Genomic DNA, 20,868 nt, shown 5'->3' on the forward strand with positions numbered 1-20,868 from the left:
ACTTGGAGAGGTCTACAGGCTAAATGGCTAAATGGAATTTCAATGAAATTTGTGAGAATGGAAGGGATTGTTATGTAGTATGAGCTAATCTATATTTGGTGAGAGTGTCTCTAGTCGTTTTTCTGTAAATTACTTTCCCGCCTTTTTTTAGGACCGCTTTCCGGGAAGCTGCCCGGTTAGCGAACCTTAAGCGTCACGGGAGTCCACCATTTTGTGTTTCGTTCGCATTAAGATACAAGATGGAGGGCAAATAATGTTTAGAATGGGTAGAAGGGGTCATGGTAGACTTATCTTGACCCCCTAGGTTTTCTGAGCGTGGCTGAGGAGGCTTATATGTGCGGAAAAAAAAACTTTTTTTTAAAAAATTCCGCGAGGTTAGCTTTCGGTTAGCGAACCGGGTAGCGCTCCGGGGAGCGAATTTTGTGGAAAATTAGTGAAAAAAGTTAGAGAAAAATAATAATTGTGAGTGATCAGATGTAGGGTAGCTCTGAGAAGAGCTTTTGGGTTTATGGTACATTTAGGTACTTATAAGTAGGTACCAATGCACAGTCTTAAATTCAGAATGAAAATTCTGTTGCCCTCATCTGAGAAGTGAACTCCATCTCCTCTGTAGATATCTTGCATGTAGTAACGCAAGTTATTGTTGTACAGAGAGCCCATTCCATGGTCTCTCATGTAAGCTGAAACAGATTTGTTTACATGCTTCCTCGCTTTCTCAATTTGTGGACAAAATTGGTTGGACCACCTCCATTTCTGTCTTTGGCATATATTGGAATATACCAAGGCAGTTTGAGGAAAAAGTGCCATTAATTGCTCCAAGGTGTCCTTTAAAAGCATTTCCAGACCTACCCCTGTCAAAGTGCCCAAATCATTACCTCCACAGTGCACTATTAACAGGTCAGGTTTTGGCAAATGCATAAAGGTTTTCACCAATGGTATCAATTGGTGACATTTTAATCCTCTTTGGCCCAACCAGTTAATTTCCACATCTTGTAAATTGAGGTTGTGTAAATTTCTGCTCTCAGCATACCTTTGAGCCCAGTGGATGTAACTATGTCCAACAATCCAGACGTTAAACATGGTGGAAGAAGGTTGTTCTGCAGTCAGATGAAGTGTGGTAATGAAAGGGCAGTTGAAACAGTAGGAGTTTCTAAAGAAAAAAAACTGTGGATTTACAATGCTAATGATTCATTAGCAGTGATTGGTGCATTTCCATTTCTGAAAACAGAAAGTTAGGGTGCATGGATGTGTTCTTTGAAAGATGTAATTTGAATGGTCAAGGAAGAAACATTTAATGAAAGATTGCACTGGATACGCAGGTGCACTGAGAGTTCAGAGTTCAATTGAAACATTGTTGTGTGAATTTGCAAACATGAGAGGTCTTCCAGGAGGTGGTTGCTATGGAAACAAGGCAGACAGGGCAGAGGGGGGAAGGGTTTTGATTTGAAAAAAGTGAGGGAAGAGGTATGATTGGCTAATATGAGAGATATGTGAAAAGAATATCTGTATTTCTGTGCTTTCAATAGCTGCAGCCTTTGGAGTGCATCCTTTTTCTTCTGCTGAAGACAATTTGGTGTATTTCTGAGACTGTTTTCAAAACTCAAAAAATATTTGCTAAGGTGAGAAAAGATTTATTTAATTTAGATAGAGAATAGTATGATTTAAGGAGAAAATGATGAAGAAAGCTGTGTTTTTAAAATGTGGTTTTGTCTCTAGTTATATACTAATAGAATTAGTTTCATAGAGAAATTATAATTGCATATTTGGTGTAACATTCTGGCATGCAGTAACACAAGATATTGTAATACATGGAGGCCATTTCATGGTCTGTTATGTAAGCTGAAACAGATATGTTGCTTTTAAAAACGATTTCAGAAATCAATTACATTTCTGGATATTTACTGCTAGAGCTTCATAGGTTGTTTTGGGCCATATTTATAAGGTATTTGAGTGTCTAAGATGTTATGTTCGCCTTTTAAAATGTAAAGTGTTCCTCATGGGGCAAGTGTCTTGTAAATACGCTCCCACTTGTGCTTGGCAAATTTAGATTTTGATTATGGGAGTTACCTAGCCATGTTAATAGTGTCCCAAAAATGGTGCTAGGGCATTCCAGAAAACACTTTCATGTGTCTCAAGGACATTTTTAGTTATTTCTTCATGAATGCAGGTATACAATTGATTTATATGCTGTGTTTAAAAACGAATTTTGAAATGAATTAAATTTCAGGATATGTACTGTTAGAGCTTCATAGGTTGTTTGGGGTCATATTTAGAAGGCATTTTAGTGTCTTTGATGTTATTTTTCCCTTTTTAAATGGAAAGCGTTCCTCATGGGGCCCTGAGCAGTTCTTAGCCATGTTATTTAATAGGAAGTGGATAACATGGCTAAGAGCATTTGCTGGAAAATGCATGAATATCGCTGATTTTTCTGCTATATTCATGGATTGTGGCCGTTTTTTTTCACATTGCTTCATAGGTCGTTTGGGTTCATATTTAGAAGGCATTTTAGTGTCTTTGATGTTATTTTTCCCTTTTTAAATGGAAAGCGTTCCTCATGGGGCCCTGAGCAGTTCTTAGCCATGTTATTTAATAGGAAGTGGATAACATGGCTAAGAGCATTTGCTGGAAAATGCATGAATATCGCTGATTTTTTTGCTATATTCATGCATTGTGGCCGTTTTTTTTCACATTGCTTCATAGGTTGTTTGGGTTCATATTTAGAAGGCATTTTAGTGTCTTTGATGTTATTTTTCCCTTTTTAAATGGAAAGCGTTCCTCATGGGGCCCTGAGCAGTTCTTAGCCATGTTATTTAATAGGAAGTGGATAACATGGCTAAGAGCATTTGCTGGAAAATGCATGAATATCGCTGATTTTTCTGCTATATTCATGGATTGTGGCCGTTTTTTTTCACATTGCTTCATAGGTTGTTTGGGTTCATATTTAGAAGGCATTTTAGTGTCTTTGATGTTATTTTTCCCTTTTTAAATGGAAAGCGTTCCTCATGGGGCCCTGAGCAGTTCTTAGCCATGTTATTTAATAGGAAGTGGATAACATGGCTAAGAGCATTTGCTGGAAAATGCATGAATATCGCTGATTTTTTTGCTATATTCATGCATTGTGGCCGTTTTTTTTCACATTGCTTCATAGGTTGTTTGGGTTCATATTTAGAAGGCATTTTAGTGTCTTTGATGTTATTTTTCCCTTTTTAAATGGAAAGCGTTCCTCATGGGGCCCTGAGCAGTTCTTAGCCATGTTATTTAATAGGAAGTGGATAACATGGCTAAGAGCATTTGCTGGAAAATGCATGAATATCGCTGATTTTTCTGCTATATTCATGCATTGTGGCCGTTTTTTTTCACATTGCTTCATAGGTTGTTTGGGTTCATATTTAGAAGGCATTTTAGTGTCTTTGATGTTATTTTTCCCTTTTTAAATGGAAAGCGTTCCTCATGGGGCCCTGAGCAGTTCTTAGCCATGTTATTTAATAGGAAGTGGATAACATGGCTAAGAGCATTTGCTGGAAAATGCATGAATATCGCTGATTTTTCTGCGATATTCATGCATTGCAGGCCTTTTTTTATCACATTTGCAAGCACTTCTTAGCCATGTTATCCAATGGGAGGTGGATAACATGGCTAAGAGCATTTGCTACAAAGGTTGTTTGGGGTTATATACCATTTTTGGGAAATTATTAACATGCCTATCTAACTCCCATAATCAAAATCTAAATTTGCCAACCGCAGGTGGGAGCGTATTTACAATAAATTTGCACCATGAAGAATGTAAAATAGCATACTAGATACTCAAATAACTTATAAATATGACCCAAAACATCTTATGAAGCACTAGTAGTGCATATTTCCAGAAATGTATTGGTTTTCATTTAATGATTTACTTCATTGGTAGGCCTTCACATGTTTTTTTACCTTGGTTTTTTTTCAGTGAAAATCTTATCTGCAACCATGTGTTGGCCTCACCTCAAATAAACAAAACAGGTGATGGACTGAATGTGGATCAATGACACACATTCACCCCAGTCCAAAGATCTGGGCCTAAACAAACCTTTAGATAGGCTACATCTTATCGTCATCCTGAATTAATGATTTAAAATATTAGGGAGTGATTTATGAGTGTTGTATGCCTGTTTTGTACCATTGAGTGTCATTTTTGTGATGCAGTGCTGGTGGAAAATATTTGCTATGTTAAATAATTAGTACGGCATTAAGTTTTAGATGACTGTTATTTATTTACTGTTTGGTAATAGTGGTTAATAACATTTTATATTATATTTTTTCACAGATTCAACTGCAGATTCTTTCATAGTTTGGAAAATGCCTTCCAGAAGTCGAATACGAAAGGCTAGAAAACGTCAAAGACAGCAGGATGATGTTTTATTGCAGCAGTCCTCTTCCCCAAATACTTGTCAAAACACCAAGAAAGGTCCGGGTAAGAGCACGAAATCATTCTTAAGAAATATTTGTAGTAAAAAAAATTTTGCTCAAAAAAATGTGTCTGTTCACAAAAAGAAAAGTAATTTAAATGGAAAGGAGAGACACATCACAAATGTTACTGGTAGAGGAAGAGATAACTCTGTGCATGATAGTAGAAGGAAACAACAGTTTAGGGACATTCGACAACGAATGTTCCGTAATAGGATATTAGTTAATTTATTGAAAAATATTAAAAAGAAAGGCCAACAGAAAGCGGCATTTTATAGGAAGAAGAAAAATGTAGAGAAAATTATTGATCATGCTTTTGAAATCAAGCGAAAGTTGTTTATTTTGGTAATCAATAGAATTAGGAAACTAAGCAAGGTAATTTCTGATTTCAAAACAAAAAGTAGATGGAAGAGAGTAGTAAATCGTACTAACTTTTGTGAAGTTTTTTCTGGAGAATGGATGCATAGTTCAAGTTCTGAGGCATTTTTTAATGAGGAGACTTATTTTCAGGATAATGATTTGGTGCATGCAGTTGACATCAGTGGTCGAGCTTATGAAGTGAAGGATGGTTGTCCAGTTGAAAAAGAACAACTTGTGACAACAGAGACAGAAGAGGCGCTAAGTGATGAGGTTTTAGGAAGACGTCCTAAGGGTCCTGTGTACATTTGGAAGTGTAGTTCTATTTGCAGTGTGCGACAGATTTTCCATCAATTTGCTTTGTGATTTTATACGGACATTTAATAAGAAAAGTTTGAAGCAGAAAATGAAGTTGTTGCAAGATTTAGATCCTTGCAGAGTGAGACAAATGACAGGTTTGCGTGGTCATTCACTGGCTTGTCTTTCCAGGAGAGTATGCCAGAGTGTTTTTCATCATTTCAGGATGCTAGCAGTGCATCATAATAAAGTGAGAAAATTAGTGAGAATGTTGTATTATGCTAAGAGTCCAGCAATTATGCTTAAACAGTTATGTGCTGCTCTTTTGCATGGTTCTGAAATAGATGTGAAGAATCTTTGTGAAGAAATTGAGTTTTGTTACTTTGGTAGTAAAGATGAGAATGTTCAAATTGACCCTAAAGTAGAGGGTAATGTGGAAGATAATGTACAGGTTTCCAGTACAGATAATTTTCAGAAGGAAATTGCCACGTTTCAGATGAAATCAAGTGAGAGGCCTAATTTCACTTGTGTATGTTGTCGACGCACTTATTATAAGAATCAGACTAAGGTAGTGGATTTATATGCAAAAAGTGAAAGGGAAAATAATAGTGAATGGAAGGATTTAGCCACATACTTGATGGTAGAAAATTATTTTGATTTGGGATCGGATCAACGTGTGTGTACTTATTGTTGTAATAAATTAAACCAAAACCAGATGCCTGCTAGGGCAGTTCATAATAATCTGGAATTGGTTGAGATTCCTTCTGAATTGAAGGATTTAAATACTTATGAATCTATTTTGATTCAAAGTATCCATCCCTTTCAGGCTATTGTAAGAATGGAGCCAAAGACAGGGAAGTTGCCTCCAGCAGATTTACAGAGAGGATTAAAGGGAAGAGTTGTTTATTTGCCTCTAGATTTGAACAAAAACATTAACACAATTGGAATAGAAAAAGTGGAAGAGGAACCTCTGGTTATCTTGGTTAATGGGGTTCCGACAAAGAATAAGAAAATATGGCAAGATTTAGTGGATGTTAGGAAAGTCAAAAAGGCAACAGTGTATTTGAAGAAAAATAATAAGTACTATAAGAATGTATATGTTGCAGAAGAGGAAGTAAGTGATGAAGAGGATAGCGATTTGTGTGCTGGCCAAATTGAGAAAGTAGAGGCCTCTAAAAGTGAAGAAATATATGAACATTATAGTGTTCATCCTTTGCATTCCAAGGAAGTCATGGGGAATGCTATTGAGTTGTTTCAAATGAAACAAGCCAAAGGGAGTCCCATTAGTGTTTGGGAGGAAAGTTTGGAAGCTCGGTGTTTCCCACAGCTATTTCCCACAGGTCAAGGAGGAAGATATGATGAGCGACCTCGTGAAATTCCTGCGTCTGAATACCGGACTTTACGATTGTATGCAGAAGATCCTAGGTTTCGGCAATGCATTCCCTATTTGTTTCATCTCCTGTTTGAAAGCGATCTGTCTGGACTTTCATATGCAGTGAACCACATCTTAAAAAGTGGTATACAGATGCGAAACATCTCGGCAAGTGACTTTATGCATAAAGTCAATGTCCAAGACAGTATTTTGGATTCTCACTTAATTAATCTCATGGCGTGTCAGCGTGGTACTAATGAGTACTGGTACCGTCGTCATGGTGATTTAAAATGTATGCTGAGGAACTTAGGAACTCCGACATGGTTCCTCACTCTGAGCTGTGCTGAGTATGGCTGGGATGACTTACTTGAATTTCTACGAGAGGCAAATGGAAATATTGAAAACATTGAATTCAAGACACCTGGAGAACTGTGTTCTTTGGATCCTGTGAATGTATGCAGGTACTTCAATCATAGATTTGAAGCTATGATGTCTTTCATCACAAATAAAAAGAATCCACCTCTTGGAGAGGTGTTGGATTTCTTCTGGAGAAAGGAGTATCAAGCAAGAGGTGCCCCTCATATACATATGTTGCTGTGGATCAAGGATGCACCTAAATTTGGAACAGATCCGGATGACTTAGTGATGAATTTCATCGAACAGTATTCTACGTGTGCTGTTCCAAACGCAACGGAGAAGAAAAGTCTAAGAGAACAAGTTCTACGTTTCCAAAGCCATCGTTGTGGAAAGTACTGTCGTCGTAAATTCAGAAACAAGGACAAGTTCTACACTAAATGTCGTTTCAACTTTCCACGACCGGTGATTTCTAAAGGAAGAGTGAACAGTTTGATGTCTTCGTTGCGACATAATGTGACGAGGAAATCACCCAAGAATACATACAATTTGAAAAGGAACAAAGAGTCCAAGTACATCAATGACTACAACCCAGTGATTTTGTCCATGTGGAATGCCAACATGGATATACAGTTTGTGGCTGACAACTGTATGGCTGTGGCTCGGTATGTGACATCTTACATCACCAAAAAAGAAAAGACCGAACTGAAGGATATGTGGGAGGACATTTCCCATGAAAAGAGCCTCAGCAAGAAGTTGTACAGTTTCAGTCTGAAGATGTTGTCGCATCGAGAAATCGGAGCTTACGAATGTTCTGATCGATTGTCTTCAGCAAGTCTCTATGCCAAATCCAGGAGTCTCGTTTGGGCGAGTCTTGGTCTTGCTGCAACGCGAAATCGAGTTCTAAAACCTGTTCGGGAAATTGAGTATTTGGCAGAAAAGGAACCAAACAGTACCGACATTTTGAAGACCAACATGTTGGATACATATTATCCAAATCGAAGCAGTCACCTTGAGAATGTTTGTCTATATGAGGTTCTCCAAAATTATATATTCAAGAGGAACATCAAAGAAGATATTGAGAAAGGAGTGTATGCTGTAATTGGAAGTGAGGGATGCCTGGTCAAGCAAAGAAAATGCCAATTAGTAAATCATCGAAAATTAAGTGGCGAATCTCCAGAAAAAAAGGAGTTTTTCTATTTAGCACTTTTGCAACTTTTCAAGCCTTGGCGTGCAGAAGAGGAACTGCTTGGAGATTTCCTCTGTTACGAAGACTCTTTCAATGCAGCCAAGGAGTCCATAGAATGTCCTGCTTTTTCTAAATATCAAGAAATGCTAACTTTGGAAATTGAGCAGGAAGCAACGATTGCAGCCGAGATTGCCAGAGACAGTTCTCAGGACAGTCAGAGTTCTGTTTCATTGAGTCAAGATCCACTTGGAGGACCTATTATCGAAAATGAAGCTGCCACTGCTATGAATGAAGTAGAAAGAGCCATGGCACATGCTCAGGAGGATTCAGTTAACTTACAAGACTTGGAAAAACAACTCAACGTTGAGCAGAGGAAAATATATGATGAAGTTACCAAGGAAATTGAGCACGGATTAAGTCATGAGAAGAAAGAGTGCTCGTGTACGTCGTTGAAGCCTGTCCGACTGTACGTGAGTGGAGAAGCGGGAACTGGAAAAAGTTTCCTCATTAAAGCAATCTCTTGTTATTTGCAGGAAAGGACTGAGTCATCGCTGTCTTGTGTTGTCACCGCTCCTACTGGACTGGCAGCACATAATATTAAAGGTATTACTTTGCATCGTCTATTGATGCTGCCGGTGGAGCATGACAACAAATTACAATACAACAAGTTATCTGGAGATGCTTGCTGTGAAGTTTCAAGAGTCTTGAGGAAAATGAAACTACTTATCATTGACGAAGTAAGCATGGTTTCCAATGTCATGCTTGCCTTTGTGCATTTGAGAATGCAAGAAGTACTTAAAACTGAATATGATGTCTTATTTGGTGGGAAACACATTATTGTTTTCGGAGATCTTCTACAGCTGACACCAGTAAAAGGTCAACCTGTGTTCAAAATACTCACGCATGAAGATACCAGGAAGTGCCTAGGGAGCATTGGCAACGTCAATATATGGTTAAACTTCAATTATGCAGAACTGCATCAAAATATGCGTCAGGCAAAGGATGAAGATTACAAGAATATTCTACAAGATATTAGAATTGGAAAAGTGACCGAGCATGGGAAAGAAGCTTTAAATGCACGGTTACTGTCAAATTTGTATCCCAAACAAGAGATTGTGCCTGAGAATATTTTTCAGAAAATTACTGAGAAGAAATCCGGGATATGTCTCATGCCAACTCTTGCAGAATGTGCCATCTTCAACAACAAAATGTTGAATTTAGAAAAGCAAGACATTGTGAAACTGGAAGCTATCGACAAATTAGAGCATATGGGATCAACAATTATTTTGTCAGATAATTTGAAATCAAAATTGGATTCATTAGAGAAGACTATATCTAAGACAGCGGGTTTTGAAAAGACTCTGAATGTGTGTTTAAATTGCCGAATCATTTTGAGACGGAATTTACATGTAGAAAGAGGTCTGGTAAATGGATCAATGGGTAATGTTGTTGATTTTGAGAAATACAGAAATAGAGATGGAATAGAATTTTTAAGAATTAAATTTGATGGCATTGAGGAAGTACAGCAAATTGGTCGTTGTTCTGCTAGGTTTTTGCTTGTTAAAGATTTATATGTTCGCCGTAAACAGTTTCCTGTTTGCTTGGCATATGCGGTGACAATCCATAAATCGCAAGGTTTAAGTGTAGACTGTGCATTGGTGAATATTGGTAGTTCTGTGTTCAAGGAGGGTATGGCATATGTGGCATTGTCACGAGTTAGAACTTTATCGGGATTGTACTTGATTGACTGTGATGTCACAAACATTTGTGCAGATCTAGATTGTGTTAAGGAATATAATAGGTTAAGAAGAGAGTATGTGCCACATTTGCCTCAATATCCTTTGTTTGAGAAACGTGTGGTAGGCCGGAAACGTAGAAATAGCAGTAATAGTAGGGAGGTTGTTGCAAAAAGACTAAAAGTCAATGAACCGAAAGTTGATAGCAGAAAGAAAGTGGATACTGTTGAAGAGATTGTTGGTTTTCAATTTGAAAACAGTTCTGGTGTCAACTGCTATGCAAATGTCGTTGTTAATGTTCTCTTTTCACTAGAGAGTTTAAAACAACAGATTGTGTTCAATTCAGAACAAAGTTTATGCTGCTTGTTGAATTCTGTGTTAGAGAAATGTAGCACTGATCGAACAAAAGTAGAAAGTGTGTCTGAAGTTCGTTATCTGTTAGATGAATGTTCAGGTCAAACAGACTTCTCTGAAAATAATCAGCAAGATTGTCAGGAGTTTTTAATGTATATGCTTGATATATTGCAAGATGAGGGTGTAGATGTAGATCACCTGTTTGGGCTTTCTTATCAATGGCAGCATGACTGCGAGAACTGTATGGTATCAAGTACTACTAGTGTAGACTCAGAAAGATTTATATATTTAACTTTGCCAGACAGTAAATCAGTGTCCTTTAATAAGCTAGTAAAAGCAGCTGATCACAACATGGAGTGTAGCCAATGTAAATGTGATATGATGTCAACATTATTTATACGTAGATATGGCCAGTATGTCATTTTAATGATTCAACGATGTAGGCCTGATGGATCAAAATTGTCAACTTTAATAAAAAATTTTGTGGCTTCTCAGCTGTCAATATCAGGGAGGACTTTTGTTACTGTAGCAATTATCTATCACGATGGTCCATCAACAACATCAGGACATTATACAGCTTACTTAAAGTCTGGAAACGGCTGGTCATTCTGTAATGATTCTGTTGTAACTTTCAAAAAAAAATTGCAGTTTGACCTTAAAAATTCTTACCTGGTGTTTTTAAAACCAAAATTTTAAGTAGAGGGAATGTAAGTCTGCAATGCTGTCTCGATTAAAAATCCAACTATATAAACCTGATGCAAGTAAGTCTGCTTCATAGTAAGCAGTATCAGTGTCATAGGAAAAGGAGAACATGAGTGACAAAGAAGGGTAAGATATTAGTAGTCCAGGATTGTGAAAATAATCTTAAATGTTTTCTTTTTGAAAGTTGCGAAAATAGAAAATGTCGGGATTTGATTGGAAGAATTACAAGACTTGCGAATCGCGGCAACATGATTTGGCCTAGTGGAAACATGTGATATAATGAGAGAAGTTTTTTTTCTATGTAACATATTTCACGTATCGATGGAGGTTTTCTTTCAGAAAGTGGCGGGCTGAAAATATTTAAAGCACAACAGAGTGGATGCTGTTTATAGGAGATCGTTTGACGTCATTGAAAGTAAGTTAATTTTAAGAAGTTTTGAAATCAGATTTCTTAGGTTTTATGGGTTTTTTAAACACAGTCATTTTGATTGTGTTTTTTTTTCCCCGCTGTTACATGATGAATACCTTCAAGTCACTGATTTATGTGAAATTTGATACATTCTGAGAACAGCAAAAATAAACCATTTAACATGTATAATTAATGTTATGCTTTTTGTCCTTATGATATATATTTAGAAATGTGTGGTACATATGGGTAAGCTGAGTTCTGTAAATATCAATTTTAATGCTTAGAGTGCTGTACTTCTGGGTAGTGTTTTTTTTAAAAAAAAAAAAGAGGCCTCACCTCAAAGAAAGCTCTTGAAAGCACACATCTTATTTGCATCCTAAAACAATCATTTACAATGTTAGACACAATTTTATTATGGCTTTACATCTTTTTTGCGCTGCTATTGCATCACTATTGTGAGACATTAGCAGTGCAAGAAAAACATCATGTTCCAAAATAGGCCTCAGTTCAGCAATATCAAGATACAGTTTCTTTCAAATATATATCTTTAGGATTGTGTAGGGGACGTAGAGAAGCAGAGACTTCTGTAAATGTCAAAGTTGTTGAAAAACTGTTTGTTTTTGAACCTTTTCCCTTGTCTTTTCTAATTTTTAAATACATGTTTTAATATTTTTTGAAATGTTTGTTCTTTGTTTTACAGATTGAAAGTATGAAAAAATATTTAAAAAAGGTAACAAGAATTATAAGGTAAATGTTTTCCACTCTTTTTACCCGCAATGCACTGCTGATGATGTCATTGACACTATCTCTCATTTACTCTCTCTAGCTGTCTTTCTTTTTACATTATTCTCTGATTACTTCCCTTATACTAACTCTTCTTTTTTTAAAAAAAATATTTTTTTAGTTCGCTTAAAGTTCGCGAACCGGTCAGCGAACTTGAAGCGAACCAAAAGAAATAGAGCTTGCCAGAGTGATAAACATTCTAGCAATTTTGTTTGAAAGGGGAGGTAGTTCTGAAAAGAACTGTTTTTTTTTGTTTTTGTTGTTTTATATTTTTTTTTATTTTTCGAACATTTTTTGATTTTTTTGTATTTTTAGAACTGTTTTATGTTTTTTTTGTGTTTTTTATGGAGGGGAGACAACAAAAAACAGGCTTTCAAAACGGCTCAACTGGAGCAAAAAAAAGAAAATTACTTCTTGGGTGCATTAGGGCATTTATGATTTTCATATGCAATGTTCATGAGCTTGACACTCATGTTGCCATATGACAGCATATCTCCACAGTAAACACAAGATAACTTTATGTGCTGGAAGTTAGGTTGGATGTTTGGCACAGTCTCTTGTGCCTCTCTTCCCGTCAAAGACAATGTGGATGTAGATCTTGCCACAGGAGTTGCCGTCGGATTGTCTTCAAGATCCCTTAATTCAGCCCGGCTATAGTTCAAGGGATGCCACCTGCTCATGTGACGATGCATTGTATAGTTCCCCATACTGTACTTCTTTTCTGTGCCTCTCGACAATCTGTAGTCACAGATGAGGCAGGTGGCATATTTTGCATTCACTTTCTTTGTTCCAGGAGGGATGGTGAAAAACTGCCAGATGAAACTGGTTTTTCGTTTAGAAACCCGGGGCAACTCATCAACAAATTGTTGTTCCTCTCTCTCCTCTTCTTCTTCTTCCTCATTTTCCTCCTCTCTGTTAGTCATAATTTGACTAGGTGGTCCTCTCTTCTTATGAGGAGGTGGAGGTGGTGGTGGGGGTGCACCAGCTGCAGCAAGAATGGAAGCCATTGTGGATCTTCAGATAAATGGTCTTTCTCTCACCAAGATGAAAGTCAGAGTGAGGAAATAAGGAGGGGTTTACATGATTTGGGGAAAGCAAAAGTTCTGAGCCAATGAAAAGTGTTATTTTTAGGTCACATGACCTAGTCATACATCATTTGGAAACCAAAAGTGAAATGAACCAATGAGAAGTTTGATAAACAAGTCACATGACCTGTTCCGCTTACGTTACGCGGCGCGCGCCGCGTCCCAGATCGCTTCCGGTTCGCGGTCCGGAGCACTTCCGGGAGCGCTAACGCGACGCGTCATTAGACGCATTACGCGATAACGTGATATGTCGCGCTTCCGCGACGCGTCACTGTTCCGCTAACGTAACGTTGACCGGTTCGCGGACTAGATCGCGGCATCAAGATGAGCTAACGGAAAGCTTCCCGGTTCGCGAACTAGAAGCGAAGAAAAAAATATTTAAAAAAAATTATCAATAAATATCTATATATATTTTGGGATTTAAAGAATAATACATTTTACAGCTACAGATGTTAGCTTTTAAAAAACCAATGAAATTCACTGAAAAAACCATAGGTTATAGACCATATATAGTTAGAAATTTGCATTTAAAAAACCATTGAAATTCAATGAAAAAACCATAGGTTATAGACCATATATAGTTAGGAATTCGCATTTACAAAACCTTATTTTACTCGCACAAAACCATTGAAATTCCATATATAGTTAGTTGCGCTAACTATATATCGCGCACCCGCAATCCACTGCTGATGATGTCACATATTACATCATTCATGACATGGTCAGTGACATCACTGATGACATCACTGATGACATCTCAAATGACATCACTGATGACATCACTGATGACAACACCCAGTGACTGTATGTTTCTGTAAAGTTGAAATATGTCTTACATATTGAAGAATGAGTGGATGTATAAGTGTCTGGATGAAGGATTTAGTAGGTGCATGACTGACTGTATGAGTGAGTGATTAAATGTGTCTCACTGAGTGCATGGGTTAGTGACTAAACTGTCTTAATTTGTGCATTATTATGTCTGTTGTTCTGTAAACTGCTGCATGTGTTGATAAGTACCTATATGAGTAACTATATGGGATATTCATTGGTTGCCCAAGTATTTGTATGGGAGACTGAGTGTGTGTGTGGGTGGCTGGGAGGTGTGTGAGTCTGTGCATAGATGTGTAAGCAGTTGATTCACTAGGTGTATGAGTTCAAGAGTGCATGTGGAAACAGCTATATGGGCGGTTGACTGTGCATGGGTGTGTTGGTGAGTGAATGGATATCTCAGTGCTACATGTGCAAGTAAATACGTATGTAAAACACAATACATGTGAGAGATGACATATATAAATAACTGTGGATAAGAGCCAGTGAATGTGTGAGTGGTTGTATGGATCACTGTGAGCTTGTATCAGGGATTGTATAAGAGAGTAAATATGTCTAAGAATATGTTTGAATAAGTAAGGTGTGTATAACTGTATAGTTGAGGAAATGGAGTGTGATTGATTCTTTCCATGACTGACTAGGTGTGTGAGTAACTCCATGGATGAGTGACAGTCTGTGAGTGTCTGTTTATACTGAGTGTATGTAAGGTTATATTAGAGTCTGAAGAGGTTCATTGTATTATCACATGAGTGATGTCATCAGTGATGTGATCAGTGATGTCAAATGAGATGTCATCAGTGATGTCATCAGTGATGTCATTTGAGATGTCATCAGTGATGTCATCAGTGATGTCACTGACCATGTCATGAATGATGTAATATGTGACATCATCAGCAGTGGATTGCGGGTGCGCGATATATAGTTAGCGCAACTAACTATATATGGAATTTCAATGGTTTTGTGCGAGTAAAATAAGGTTTTGTAAATGCGAATTCCTAACTATATATGGTCTATAACCTATGGTTTTTTCATTGAATATATATATATATATATATATATATATATATATATATATATATATATATATATATATATATATATATATATATATATATATGTATATCCAAAGGCACAAAGCAGGGTCCTGCTGGGATTCTTCCTCCCGGGTCAGGTGGCGCACGGAAATCGGCGGACCGCAAGGGCCGATTAATTATGAAAGTTCAAAGGATTGCAGTGAAGCAATCCTTTGAACTTTCATATATATATATATATATATATATATATATATATATATATATATATATATATATATATATATATATATATATATATATATATATATATAGAGCTAATGTGTTGTGTGGGTGATGTAAGTACCAACATGTAGGTACCAATGAAGAGTCTAAAATTCAATGTACACCGTCTCCTCTGTAGATATTTTGTATGTTCTAATATGGGTTATTTAAATGTAAATGTGTGGAAAAGCACTTCACGCTTCAAAGCAATTGTATTTTTGAACTGATTGTTCTTTCCTCTTAGTCCTCCTCTTTGGTTTTTTTCCCCCACACTCTTCTTCAGCATGATAGTTGATAAATTTGTTCCCTCAAAAAATGTATATACCTAAATAAATTATATTAAATACATATAAAATATATGTTTCCTTTAAAAGAAGAATACATTTTACAGCTTTTGATATTTGCTATTAAAAAAAACATTGAAATTCACTGAAAAAACTATAGGTTATAGACCATATATAGTTAGGAATTAGCATTTACAAAACGGAGTATGTTAATTAATGTACATAATGAGTATGATGAATTATGTAAAAAGATGTGAATGATATTGGATACTGCACATACCGGAACCCAAACCATAATATCAATTAACCCTACTGTTTCTGCGTACAGGATATAATCAGGGAAGTTAAACATAAACAAATATAGAACTCAAGAGAGATTATTGGGATATGGATTTGTTTGATATAAGGTACTGTACAGATATCATGAATAACCAACCCCCCAATTCCAGCATAATTGGCCATAGAATCTAGAACCAACTGAGTATGTACATAATTGTAGATGCATGATTTTGATATCGGTTATGATTTGTGGGAAAAAAAGTGTATATATATCTGTGGGATTCTTGTATGGCTATAAAAACTTGACAAATTGTTTAGAAATTAGCTGACCCTGAAAAGAGAATAGTACTTTACTGGAAATAGTAAAAAGTAATAGGTTTTAGTTTAAAACTTTACCTTATGATTTGAACTGTACATAGGAAGGGGGTGGGGAAATGGGCATTATGATTAGACAAACATAGCATGGTAAATACCTTATTTTGGTTTGGAAAGGTTTGTTTGAACATGAGTACTTTACAGTAATTTGAAAATGCAAAATGGCCACGAGTATGAGCCGGCCTAAACATACTGTGCAGGGTTGATGGTCTAGATGACCATGGAAAGGGAAGAGGGTACTTACACATAGCACTACATTTAAATCAGGTCTAGACTCGAGGAGTCTATGGTCCAGTTGAAGGCAAGGAGCCGAAATGCGTAGACCGTCCGTTTTTTGATGCACCTTTATTTTGCACATGGTGTGTAAATAAATCAGTGAAAACTAACCTGTTGCTGTGCCGTGTCTTCATTTGCGGGAATCATGGGGAGAAGAAGCTGAAGCAATATATATATTGTCATATGAGATGTCATCAGTGATGTCATCAGTGATGTCACTGACCATGTCATGAATGATGTAATATGTGACATCATCAGCAGTGGATTGCGGGTGCGCGATATATAGTTAGTGCAACTAACTATATATGCGAATTTCAATGGTTTTGTGTGAGTAAAATAAGGTTTTGTAAATTGTGGTAAATAAAATTACCGGACTATTTTTCTATACATTAAATGACAATAAGGATAGCTCAATCAAATGAGAGGCAGAGTCCGTGGAATCTGAGTCATACGGGCTTTAATGAAATGCCTCGAGGCATGGGACATCGAGTTCCATCACCACTAAGGTTCAGGAAGGGACATTCAACATTCTATTAACATCACACATTATATATAGTAAAACAGTATAATTGAATCGAATACAGTAGGCGTAACAGGTGAAAAGAGAGAGATAAGAACACATGTGCGTAACAGGAGGCGTGTAAGAAGGCGTACACGTAGGTGTGCACTTGACATGTCAGAGAAACATCACAAGAAACGTCACAAGTGGGTGGATGCTTAGAGAAAGTTTGCAGAATCAGCAGAAATCTTTGGCCTAGATGCGCGCGCTACTGAGCATGACGTGTAACTGGGGAGAGCTGGGGCTTTGACTTTTGCACTAGTAGAGGTGACTAATGTCTGGGATGTCAGAACGACCTGCACCTATAGCATATCTGGTATCTTATGTTTGGAGGATGTAGTGTCTGAAGTAAAAAGGTCTCTCGGGCAGAGGCCGTTCATCACTGAATGCAAGTGCGTGTATATGAATCTTCATGTAAAGTGCGGGGGCCATGGGCCTACCATGGTAACGGGTGCAGTAAATTACTTGCATGGAGACAGGAAGGCAGGGCCCTTTGCTCTGCAGCCGGGAATATGTTTACCCATTTCACTAGACTGGAATGTGTTTTCACAGAGGCTGAGCAGATAACTGTAGGCAAAATAACGTTTTGGCAGGCAAGCAGGTCGAGCCGGGCACCGCTCGTCTGGGCAGGATGTAAGGTAGAGGTCAGGGATGCATACCTAAACTGCAGCTTTCAAAGGCAGAAAAGAACTCAGAGCCTCGATTAAGGGCTTGGCTCGACTGGGCCAGAAAACATGGAGAAAACGTGTGCTTTATTCAAAAGTGCACCATGTAAAGACGTTGGCACCATAGGCCTAGAAGCCTAATTAACGTGATTTTCTTGGAGAACTGTATAACTAACATGTTAACGTTGGACGCAAATGCATATGCGTCTTTCTAGCATGCACGGAAAAGGAATTACCTGACCTACATGGAACACGTGTGTTTGGATGGGGTGTGAGTGGGGGACACATTAGCTACCTGAAAATTTCTATTACCTCATTCCCTCCTTGGCCCCTACTTCACCCTTTAGGATATGTTTATATTCATGAGACCATCTATCTGTTCATATAACATCATTTGCTCTTCTTTCTTTATTCGGGAACGTGAACTTGGACGGGGAATCAAGCTGTGGCGCACAAGCCGCAAATCGCTGGCCCACATTGCAGACAGAGACAGCAACTGAATAGAATAAGCAGTATTGTTCCTAGGAATGATAGCAATTTCCATCCCCAGGTGGACATCACACTCCAGAGCCAACCGGACCAAGTCCAGGTGCCTGGATTCTGGTGAATCAGGTGAGCAATTTCGTGAAGCCTTGTTATGGCCTTATACACGGATGGCGCGTTATTAGGAATAAAAACACAACAACTGGATCCGATCACTCTACAAGCCCCGCCCCTATCGGCCAGGATGACGTCAAGGACAAGGCGATTTTGAAGAACAACAATTCTCATAGCAGATTGCTCTTCAGTCAGGTTACCTAAAGCAAAAGTAGTTTCGTTCACTACCACTTCAAGGGTTCTCGTTAACCTGCGTATTATTTTACTGTTCTGGACAGGACCTATGAACCAGAAGTATCCTTTAACATAATCCTTATACTGATCCCATGCTGATTCGGAATAATCAATGACAGGAGGAAGGTCTCTTCTGTGTCTGACATGCATAAGTCGTGAATTTCGATGATAATCAGGCGGGGCTAGGAAAACAGGTGGTAATAGGAACGCAATATAACACGTCCCATCCCAATCAAGGGGCAGATGTACATAAGCTGTCTGACCACAGATAAAATAAGAATGGCGTGAGGCTTTGAAAGTAGACTTTCCTTTATCACTGAATTCGACCACAGTATTACAATCACTGTGTCCTAGATGTATTGAACCATTCTTTCTAACGCATAATTCACCTTTCACTGGTAAAACTGTTATAAACGGCAAGTTCGAATTAGTCTCGGACTGGACGTTTAGGATCATGAGATTGAGGGAAAAGTTACCTAATTTATACACTTCATTTTCTAGATCAGTCCCTCTCCTTTGAGGAAGACCGTCTGCGTCTGGAAAACATGCTTTATTCATGACTGTATTCAGGTTCCCCCATATCCAATTGCCTTGGGAAACTTGGGACTTACTGTCTAAGGAAGACATTAAAGCAAACCATGCTCCAGATGAACCATTATGTGTAAACGGGTAGGGAAAGAGAGGCAGAGCTCCCTTGTATTTCTGATAAGGTGGGAGTCGGCCACATACCCAGCAATTGGTGGCATTGCTGGTCTGGTGAGTATGGTGTAACATACGAATGAATGTATTGTTGATCATTGCTAATCGATAGGACAGCTCATGAGGGGGAAGGTCGCTGAAAGTGTGCTCTACAGAGTCATTAGAGAAAGTATGTACATGTGAATTAAAAGGAGGAAAGAAATCATGTAACAGGAAGCTTATACATATGATCAAAATACTCAGAATAAACATGAAAATTAACGTTATGATGCATCGGCTATGCAAGTTCTTGCAGTATTTTTCTCTCTTTTCGATTCGCCTATCTCTCTGACTACTTGGGTCTATCTTATACATGTCAGAAACCTGTCTAACCGCTTCACCCGAGGGGGACTTAAACAATTAAACGCTGTCTGACTTACTAGACCTCAACTTGGCTCTGTACTCCTGTTGGGGAGTTTTTTCTAACAGGGGAAGTTTAGAGTCAGTGTCTGAAAGGGGGCAGTCCTTAATCGTAGTCTCTGGGCACAGTCCGTGAACTCGTTTTATATGACTGGATTGGAGCCACCCCTTGCGACCTTCTAGCTTTACTGCGGTCCTTGTGGTCATCAACACCAGCTTTGGCTGCTTCCATCTGGGTTCCACAGGGCTTGATCTGTCGAAGTTTCGAACGTAGACGTATTCTCCTGGAACGATTTCATGCGGTTTTACTTGGGTGTTGTCCGGGAAGGCAGCCGCAACCTGTGAACGACAAGATTGTAGTGCAGACATCAAGGAAGCTAGGTAATCTGTCAGCATATTACTATCGACATCGGTTATTTTTCGAGGCATAGGCGTACCCCACATATTGGGAGGTCGGCCGAAGACTTCCTCATAGGGAGATAGTCCGGTTCTGGAATGAGCTACCATGCGCATATAAAAGAGGGCAACTGGAGAGGCTACTATCCAATCTACGCCCTTTTCTGCACGATCTTAGCTAATCGTGTTTTCAGAGTCTGGTTGTGTCGCTCGACCAAACCAGCTGCTTTGGGGTGTCATACACAGTGAAATTTCCACTGGTAACCTAACAGGAGTGATACCTGTTTCATAAGCTCGGACGAGAATGGCTGTCCATTATCTGAGTACACGACACGGGGCAAGCCGTATCGCGAGAAAAATTCACGAACCAACTGCTTGGCAGTGGTCGCAGCAGTGTAATCTGGGACTGGATATGCTTCTGTCCATCTGGAAAGGGCACATACAACTACGAGGACATATTTGAATCCTCTGCATCGGTCCATCTGGATATAATCCATCTGGAGGACTTCAAAAGGATGGTCAGGAGGATGGAATCCACCTTGTTCCACGGGAATGCCTTTGCCTGGATTGAACCGACAACAGATCATGCAGGTACGCACTTTCTGTTTCGCTGCTGCACGTAAATGTTTGTTGAACCATAGGTTCTGAATGCTGTCTAACATGGCTTTTTCTCCTAAGTGTGCTGGACTATGTGCTGTGCTAATGATAACTTGAACCATAGAGTCGGGGAGGAACCATGTGGCTCTTCCCTTCGTCATCCATCCCTGATCTGTTTGGATCCCTCCTTGTTCAGTCCATTTCTTGATTTCGTCTGGAGTGGCATGTGTCTGTATGTCGAATACATCTAGAGTGGGATCCTTCACTGTCATACTATGTGTCTGTGTTGGTACTTCAGTCTTTGTCG

Source organism: Lissotriton vulgaris, chromosome 1_1 (genome assembly GCF_964263255.1).
Source record: "Lissotriton vulgaris chromosome 1_1, aLisVul1.2, whole genome shotgun sequence".
Classification (NCBI taxonomy): domain Eukaryota; kingdom Metazoa; phylum Chordata; class Amphibia; order Caudata; family Salamandridae; genus Lissotriton; species Lissotriton vulgaris.